Below are 11332 nucleotides of genomic sequence, written 5' to 3' on the forward strand. Positions count from 1 at the left end.
CTATACATATACTATACTTTAACGAAAAATATGGACATACCTCATTTGACTAGACGAACCTTTCTTACATGTGAATGTATTGAAGCATGGCATTCCTTGATTAATACTAGATGTAACACTGAAAGTGGACAGCAACAAAATGGCACATGGAAGTATACAAACCGTCGCTTTTATTTTAAGCTCGTTAACACATATCACTCTCATTTTTTAAAATGATAAAATTGCTGTAGTTTGACATTTGTAATTAAAAAGAAAATTGTTGTAGTTTGTCGAAAGATTTTTTTGTAATTATATAGAAAATTGTAATTTGAGTCGAAAGAATAATTTGTAATTAATAGGAAATTGTTGTAGTTTATGTAATAATATACATGTAAATTGTACAATGAAAAAGGAAATTGTGTCAAAAATCCAAAGGTAATTTGTGTAGTTAAGTCGAAAGTAATGGTTTCAATTAGCAGGAAAATCGTATTATTTCCGTTGAAACTTAAATATCGAAATTAATAGGGAAATTACATTAATTTTGAGTCGAATAAATACATGTTGTTGGTGCGCATGCGCTGTAAAACACTTAGGGTCAGTTCTTTATGTGGGTTACTTTAATATCATCTTCTATAATCAATAATGATGACGTTATTTAAACAATAATGTACGCCCTCCCAGCCAATAATGGACGAAAGCAAACTTTGAACGACATAATGGGCGAGGCGATAGCCGAGCCCATTATGGAGTGCAAAGTTTGCTTGAGTCCATTATGGACTGGGAGGGCGTACATTATTGTTATTATTTTATAGTTTTGCCAATTCCAGTGAATTTGTAGACCGAGAAACGCAAAACAACGTATAATATACACAGCGCTGAACATCGTCTGCCATGTTCGGCCCGGAAGCTGAATACTAATCATAGCGACACACGTACGTACACGTACACACACATATATACTTCAATGAACTGCTGTGAACACAAATTTGTTTCATTTTAATTTCAATCTTTTTAAAAAAATTCTTATGGTGTTTACCCCATAATTTCCCTGTTCTTAAATACCCACACCTTTATTGCCTTACGGACATAAGCGTGTATTGTTATGCTCGTTCCGGGGCCGCGATGCCCAATAACGGAGTACATTATCAGTAATAATGTACAGCGATGACGTCACAAAATTCACTGGAATTGGTAATGCTATAATATAATACGCAATATCGAGCTAAAGGCTTCCCTGATGATAACATTAATCAAAAACAATCACAGGTGTTGATATATATACCAGTGACAAGTTATTTATTGTTGAAGACAAGTTGCATTTCAATAATAATCAATAACAGGGGCCATTTATCAAGAGTACCATGAGATTTCAATTCAGGAAGTAGAAACATTTGATAGCAAGGGACGTGATATGATGACACAGTCATGTACATCGTGTGTATAGATATGATGACAGTCATGTACATCTTGTGTATAGATATGATGACACAGTTATGTACATCTTGTGTATAGATATGATGACACAGTCATGTACATCTTGTGTATAGATATGATGACACACAGTCATGTACATCTTGTGTATAGATATGATGACACAGTCATGTACATCTTGTATATAGATATGATGACACAGTCATGTACACCGTGTGTATAGATATGATGACACAGTCATGTACATCTTGTGTATAGATATGATGACACAGTAATGTACATCTTGTGTATAGATATGATGACACAGTCATGTACACCGTGTGTATAGATATGATGACACAGTTGTGTACATCTTGTGTATAGATATGATGACAGTCATGTACATCTTGTGTATAGATATGATGACACAGTCATGTACATCTTGTGTATAGATATGATGACACACAGTCATGTACATCGTGTGTATAGATATGATGACACAGTCATGTACATCTTGTGTATAGATACATAAGGTTTGTTACAGTGGTAAAAGCTGATCATGAGTTTATAAGCTTTAAATTTATACTCGTCGAGTGAAAGTATGTAAGAAAAAACCCACAAAAAACCCTTCATTTAACTGTTCTGGTATTTTTTAATTTACAAAAGGCAAAAGAACATGCAAACGGTCATAGAAAACAAGACAAAAAGAGAAACGGTTGACGTCACATTCCGATATATAGTCAAATACAAATTGTATTGCAAGGAGGAAATTCAATGTAATTTATTCAATAGTCAAGCAAGAGCTCTTCTAGACTGGTATAATGGTGTTAATATCAATGCATGCATTCAATGCACAATGACACAACACAGTGGTTGGGGTAAAGGTCAACTGTATATTTAGTTAGAGGAAGGAAAAAAAGGAAGAAAATTTTACTGCGAAATGGCTTTAAAGCTGTACTAGCCGCAACTGAAACATTATTTGAAAATGTTTTAAACATGTTACAGTATATACATACATACATACATACTTACTTGTTATATCGTACATCTAAAACAGTATTGCTCCTGTGGATAAACATATTTCCTTTTGTAGTTGTATGCACAATAAATCAAATCAAATCGGTTTTTGGGTACGAACCCAAAATTCAGCGCCTTGTGTCATGAATACCGCGATCACAATTTCAACAAGTTTTTGTACTGCTCTTAGATAGTATATCGCCTACGGATTACCATATACAATATATAATTAGTGGTATTTTAACAATTTTCAGTGAATAGATTGTGTTTTTTTATCGAAAATTATACTCCAATTACAACTAGTACAGTATTAACATGGTGACAAATTCAAAACCGAGCTTTCGCTCAATATCTAAGCTTGCCACTCCACTACCTACAGATGGTATTAACCACTAATTAACATGTACACTATTTATTTATCAAGTAACTGACCAATATTTAATGAATATATATTTGATTATTTGATGAAATAAATGCCACATTTGCAGCTAGTGTAGGTGTATCCGGTGTAAGTGTAATAGTTATGAAGTTACGTAACATGTCTTATAACAACCTCTGTCAAGGAACATAATATCATAGCCTCGTGCAGGGATTTAAGCCCCAATAGGACCTGCAATTGTACTCTACAAATGTTGTTAGTACAGTAGATAGGGTGTGTTTCCTCGACATTTTAATAAAGTATAATACATTTGGTAACATGCCACCATATATAGGCATCAACTGAAGATATCAAAACATTGTGCCCTTGTGTCTGCATGTAGTTGCAGTACTGTTAAACTTAGACCAGCAAACAAAGTGGCAATGTAGTTGCAGTACTGTTAAACCTAGACCACCAAACAAAGTGGCAATGTAGCAAGAAACTGTGATCTTGCTCCTTAAAGTGCAGTTTTTACATTGGCTTCAGTGTGGTTGTATCTAAAAGAACCAGTGAACGGTAATATGAAACAGGCTGTAATATGCAGAAAAAACGCACTTCTCACAACAAAGGGTATAGCCTCAATGTTCCTTTTAAAATTCAAGTAATGGCAAAAGTTATAAAACTAGTGTTTAAAATAGAGGACACTAGGTGTCAATAATACATTTTTTGGGTGAACAGGATGCAAATTTTAAAATTTCAGACAATTTTTTTCTTTAAAGCATAAATCAATGCAATTACACATATGGACATCAGCTGGCATTAAATCCATTTAGTCGTGGGGTTGTAATTATTGCGATAATACATGCTTTGCATACAAAATCACATACTCTTTTTTCTAAACATGTTCTAATACTTTTCCAAATATTGTTTCTTCTACCAAATTCATATGACACCTTGCAAATACATTTTTAAAATCTAGTTTGCCATCTTATGCAATAAAATGACACAAAACTGTCTCGTTACTTTGAATGAATGAATGAATGAAATTTATTTCACCAGATAACAAAAATAAGCTACACTTTCAAAGAACATGCATATGATACAAATATACAAAATAGGACCCATTGTCATTTGGCCATGTGACTAGAACTAAAGGCATAACACAATAAAAGAGGGTTATTAAAGTATTGTAGTTTACAGTGGCAGTTTGTTGTCGAAAATGTAAATCTGGTTCACATTAGGGGTTCTTACAATGGTGTGCCAAATAGTATGAACATTTTGCTGGGGACACAAACATTTTTTATGAGCTAGGCAACATTAGAAGTAATTGGAAATGGGATCATTATCAAAGCTGACTAGTCACCCCCCCCCCCCACACACACACACACATAGTCAGGTACTAAGACACACACAGATGTAGATGTTGAGTAACGTTGCATGGATTCATCAAAACTTCAGTTGCTCTGTATATGTCATAGTACCTGACTGTGTGTGATGTATTGCTTTTGTGTCACTCAGTGGGGATGACTGGTCAGCTTAGATAAGTATCTCACATCCAATTACTTCTAATGTTGCCTCGCCCATAACTCAGACCACTATATATTTAGTTGTCTGAGCTCATAACAAGCATGTCTCAGTGTTCATACTATATGGCAAACCGTTGCATCCTAATATTATTTCCTACCCTACCTTTACTCTAACCTAACTCCCTAGCTTTGCATCAAATGTGTAAGTTTTCTCCCATTAGCCCACTATTCTGCTAGCATGGCATCAAGTATGTGAGATTGTCATGTCTAGCATTTCACTAAGTTTTATACTTGAAGTCTATATGAAGCCTAATCCAGAAAGCCACCTCAAATTCTTATTGGGTTTTTAACTTGTCTGCTGTGAGATGTCAGTAGTGTCACCATGTGATTAGAACCAGTGATGAGAGTAGAACAGTACCACATATTAACATGATTACCATATCCACATGAACGTCGATGTGCCTAATGTTAGGTTTAAATAAACAATCATTATAGAACTGCTAGGCATGAGGGGAAATGACATTCAAAATCCCTACTAGACTTGACTCTAGCATACATGTAAGCTACTTTTCTACATCTTTGCTCAGTACAGCAATGTGATTAGGTAAAATAGTTTCCTGATTTAGAGACCGTTAGAGGTTTGTAAGCTACATGCTTTTACAATTAAGGCTCACTTATCCTTTTCATATCATACAATTATTGCCTGAGGGCACTAGTAGATGTCTATTACCCTGAGGGCTGTGATGTAGTAGCTATTTCTCAAGTTCGGGACTGAAATCCAAGGGAAATAGTTGCTACATAACATCATAGGGGGTAAAATGACATCTTCTAATGTCCGAATAAGGCAAGGTAATATGTGTTTTATGATACACAACTTTTTTTGTCAAGTACTCTTTCCAGTACAGTGTCGGTCATGGGTAGAAGTCCTGTCCTTCTGTTGTAGTACCCTATGAAAAATAGAAACAAATAGTGCCCTCTGAATGCAAATTAGGGTCACAAGTCCATACCATGTGATACGGTCTAAGCCAATCACTGGAGGTATTATGAAAATGATGTGTTATATTATATAAATTATTGCATCAATGTGATTGTGTGTGAGGAGTAGATGGTTACTTGCCCAATGAGAGAGGGCACATAACATTGTGATTTAGGCATAATATGCAGCTAAAATACCTCTATTTCATCACAAGTGAAGATTTCTTCTAGTTAGTTTCCCAAATTTTACAGTAGCTTGTAAAATCACAATTTACTATACTTTCTCTTGCATCTTGTCCATAGGCAATAGAAATTTCACCTGCTCAGGAAGTATCTGGATCCCATATATTCTGATCTGAATCAATGGCTTGATAGTATGTGTATATTGAAGCATTTATTAATAATATTCTATGTAGCAGACAATGATAACAATAAAGACACAACTTTTACACACTCTGTTAATATAAATAAGACATACATGACACAAAATATCATAATCTATACTTTTATTTCTATATTTGATAAAAAAAAAAGATAGATTCTACACAATGATGCACATTCCTCATGAATGAATAAAATATTGTTATAATGCATATACCATATGTGCTGTTTCGTTAATGAAAATTTTATAGACTTCAACAGACAATAATCTATAAATGAACCTACAAATGTATAAAACATTTTAATAATTTACATGTGACACAGCTGTCAATTATTGGTCTTCTTATAACAATATTGGAGTACTCTTAATTTGTACTGAATCTGTACCTAGACATGGTCACCACATCAATCTCACACTAGTCTACATCAATATAGTCAACCACAGACTATGGACCATGAGGCATCTTTCCTTGCAAAACACAAGACTGCAAAATTCACCAATATGGCTGCTCCTTTTAGTCATTAGCTATACACATAATGAGTGTTAAAGGAGTGTACTCGGCAACAAATATTTCTGTTTATCAAAATACATGCTTAAAGTGAGACAGGCTAACTAAATGGTAGTACAGCATAGCCTGGCTGACTGTAACAAACACCATAAATTCTATACAACCCTTAGGTTACATGTAGATGGTCCTATCCATTTTCCAGTACAACGCATACTTATACAATTTACAACATTCAAATACTTAAAGTCATTTAAATCTTGCAAGATTCATGTATATAAAGTCACTTCGTGTACATTCTAGGAGTCATTTATTATGTCAAGGCTGAAGTGTTCCAGATTTTTATGATTGACCGAAAAATACTTTTTTGTTAGCTGATCATTTGACAAAGTCTGCATAGATCTAAATATTATATTGACTTGTAAAACTGTGTTTACTTTTAAAGGATGAATGAATGACAAATGTGTGTGGGCATGTATGCATGCTTGCAATGCATCATGTATGTATGTATGTATGTATGTATGTATGTATGTATGCATGCATGTATGTATGTGTGCGTTTGTGTGTGTGTGTGTGTGTGTGTGTGTAGATTGTACCTTTTCAACACATTAAAGGATGTGTCTCCAACACTAACTTGAATAAAAATTAGAGTTTTAATCAACAGTTTAGCCATAACAATATCTCAGCCCTTTAACAAAATCTTGAAAAGTCCAAAAAACTGTATGTAACATTGTACATTTTATAATTGACAAAACCTCTCAGTAATATAATATTATGTGTCTAGGTACCACTTAGTATTTCACATTCCAAATATGTCAGCTGACAATAAAAACCACATGATAAATAACATCCGGAATATTGTATACATTTGAAACTTACATTCATATATGAATATGCCATCATATCCTCGTCATGTATTTAAGATGTGGACCCATAGTATTTTGAACTTAAGCACTCTAAATCCTTAAATTACTATAATATTGAATAACGATGCACAGCCTTATATAATATTTTCATTAGTCATCTCAGGCCCAGGCCAGCAAGGGCAGACTAACATTTGTGAATTGATGTTCTACAAAATATCCACCCTACATGTGCATTACTAGGAACAGCATCTGCCTACTATCCAGCACTTTTAGCTATTGTATCACGGCTAAGTTTTAGATTTGACCTTGTGTGAAATGTCGCAGCCATGCTATGAAATAAGCCATTTCATGTTATGCCAAGTTGTAAGAACACTGACACCGATAGAATTGTACTCTGAAAGGAGGGACACACAAATAGGTGGAGTAATTCATCATGTGTAATTTAGCAAAACTGAAACTGTGTACTCATTATTCAAAAATTACAATATACAAAGATGTACTCTTGAATGTTATCGAAGTCTTCCACTTGATGATTATATCAAAGTGTAATCATATTAAATAAATCTCACTCTGTAAATTTCCTATCTGAATCTTTCCAGAACAAAAGATTGAAAACTATTAATAGATGTCATATTCAATACATTAAACTGAATCTAAAATATCTTTCTATTGGGTTCTGTATTCATAAAACTATACTAAGGTTACAGAAACTACTGAAAGCAACAGCTTGCCATAGATATGACTACATAGGACAGAAACAGGACAGTAGGTATATGCATTTAGAACAAGAACCAATATGGGTTTAAACAAGATAAACCTGTAGTCTGGACTGTACAACAGGTCAGCATGGATTGTACAACAGGTCAGCATGGATTATACAACAGGACAATATGGCTTATTGAACAGGATAGTCTGGACTGTAAATAGGTCAGCATGGATTGATAAGAGGACATTCACAGACTATTGAACAGGTGATTGTATTCTCTAGAACATGGTAGCACTGATTTGTGGCTAAGCATGTGTATATCATGGACTAAGTAAAATTAATACCAATTGACTAATTAATGATTCTATAGTAACATGTACAAAAGTACTTCAAAACATCATTTCTCAGAACTTACAGGCACCATTACAATGACATACTTTTACATATTATTATAAATCTTGAAACATCTGGTCTGTTTTAAGAGTTTCATAATTTTGTTGTCAAAGACAGTAAATAAAAATGGACAATGTTGCGATAGCAATAATACAGTGTTTTTGCTAAGGAACCTAATGGAAATCTGGTAAGACCTGCACTGGGATTTCCATACCTCGTACCATGATTTTGGATGGGAACTCCTGTAAAGACTTGAAGATTTCCCAGCTTTACAAGCCCTAACAAAATCACTGTTAAAATGAATTCATAATCAATCCATTATGCTGATCCCTTCTTTCATGAAAATGACAACAATTGACAGTAAAATATACCTATGATATATTACTTGATATGGATATGTAATTTACGGATGAAAGTACTGAAAAAAATGCTGATGACAAAATATTGCAAATGTGAAGTTAGCATCATTACAACTGAGTGATTTCAATTATGGATATCACATGGGTTATGCAGTTTTCTCCCACAAATAAAAACAACAAAAACAAAACAAAAACAATTTCAGCAATATGGGAATATATCATCATAATTAATTACTGGATTTACTGAAATATTGAACTAAAACCCTGGTGGGATTCATATTTACTGTATTGTAAAATAAATGTAAATAAAGAAATAAAATATATAACATTCAGAATATTGATCAAAAACAAATTTCTGTTGTCTATCAACGATACTATTTTTGAAAAAATCCTTTTTGAAAACATTTGCCCAGTTTCCAAAATATTGTCAGCACACCATTTTACCTCCGAGTCATTGCAACCTTAAAAGGATATATGTTTTTATGTAATCCATATTTAACAATGGCAAATTATGATAATATATGTATGAATAATATATACCAACAAACTAGGATATAAATTTTCCTGGAGTATGAACTTCAAAAAATTCCAATATTTTCCTTTTATATGACCAAGAAATTGAACATATTCACATGACATTATACTTGAATAATCTATCATTTACATCAACTATTTATATACAAATGCAGCAAATATTGATCAGAATCAAAAATAGACCACAAGGCCACAAACACAATCTAAATAACAATATAACAATTAAAATAAAATACAAAATATGAATAATTCATAATACCTACCACCTGATGACTCATTCTAACTATCTTATTCTATTTACAGATAACAGGTGTCTCTTCTGCTCATCATTATCAAGGCTTTACTATTATAAAATAGGGGTGTTTGTGTGTATGTTTCCTACTATGATATACACAGTTTGAATATTAGAGATTTACTTTCCACAGACACAGATGTGTACTGAAACTTTTTAGCAAACCTATTTGGCACATGAAAAGAAACTGTGAACAGATTTATTTCTACAGTACATTTACATTAGCTGAATATGAACTAAGATTTCCTTCTAATATACTGTTTGTACATTAAGACCTATAGATGGGTGTGTTTTATGGAAAAATACCTGCTAAGAAAAGACGTATTTTTGTATTCAGATGTTGTGACAGGTGTAAACAGTTGTGATGAATATGTGTGATGGGCAAGATGAGTTATTTACTAGTGTCCAATTTCCCTTTGGCACTTCCACCAAAATATAGTGCACCTGACATGTCCCAAAATGCCACTTCGTCAAATTGTTCATGTGTATGAATAAATACACTCACTCACAAGCACTGCTAATGTCATTGCAGCATCTACATGTACAATATTTCAATTATAAGTTTGAGAGAGATGAAAAGCAAATTTGTGCTGATGTAATGTTCGTTTTAATGGAGTTTGTCTGGAAAGATGATATATTCTTATTAAATCACTCTCTTTCATTATTGTGATAAGCATACTACATGTCATGAATATGTAATATTCTAATTACAATTGGTGTATGCAATCATACAATATTCAAGACAAGACGATGCAAATCAAATTTTGAATATCATAAATCATTACTGAGGAGACTAATGATTTTTTAAATATTTCATGGCAACAGATTGATAAAATGTTGCATAAACAGTAGTTGGGTTCTTCAAATTTCTGTTATGTTCTTTACTTCAATTGATAATTTTCCCGTTGAATGTAAAAATCTTGAATAAAGCGATTACTCTGATTTACATCGTTTAAAGAGTTTACGTGAAACAAAGTAATTACAGTGATTTACATAACATGTCATTTGAATTGAAGTATTATGAATTTTGTGACTCAGTAGTATAAATTAAGCTGTACTAAAGCTGCTTGCACACAATTTTAATTTTACATGTTCATGGTGTGTTCTGTGTAAAAATTGATATATTTAGTATTAGGTGTCAGTAAAATTAAGTTTGAAGGGACATATGCAAATAAGGTTTGAATAAAATTTAAATGTGCATAGTATGCTGTTGTGTGTATAAATTGTCTTGAACATGATATTTAGAAATGGGTGGTCTACAAGTTTCAAGGGATCACATGAATAATGTTTTAATACAATCCTGTTTTTCTCTACATTTAGGTACCTCCATCCCCACCTCCAGTAGAAAGAGGATTATAAAATATACTACATGTATGTTGTTCAGTGTATAAATTGACTCTGCATAGTATATTCATTAGAAAGAGGGGACCTACCTTTTTTCGCAATTTTCAAATTTCAAGGGACTATGCCAAAGTAATGATTTACTACCGTAACAATATATATGTATAAGTATGCAGTTCTATGTATAAATTGACTCTGACCAGTATTAAGTTTTATGATAGAAATCAAGGATTTACCATATTTTCAGGTTTCAATGGATTTTATCCGTCCCTATGATGTTTGAATACAATCTTAAATGTTCATAGTATATTGATGTGTGTATAAATTACCATGAACATGATATTCATTTGATGTTGGAAATGGGAGATATAATCCTTTTCAAGTTTCAAGGGATTATGTCCAAATACTACAATTTAAATGTTCATGGTACACTGTTCTGTATCTTTCTCGGTATAAACTAACTGACTTCAGTAATTTCATTTGGTGTTAAAACAGGGGATCTACCTTTCTTTTTGCAAATTTGAAGGCATTCTAAGTTCCCTCCCAAATTATAGTATTACATGCTACAGAATAACTCTAATAATAACTTTCCTATTATTGCATTCCATAAAATATCAATTTTTTGTGAGTAATACCATATTAATGTATCATTACATAACTGTAGAAAAAGATGAAAATATTCTTTTGAA

This window comes from Glandiceps talaboti, chromosome 13 (genome assembly GCF_964340395.1).
Source record: "Glandiceps talaboti chromosome 13, keGlaTala1.1, whole genome shotgun sequence".
Classification (NCBI taxonomy): domain Eukaryota; kingdom Metazoa; phylum Hemichordata; class Enteropneusta; family Spengelidae; genus Glandiceps; species Glandiceps talaboti.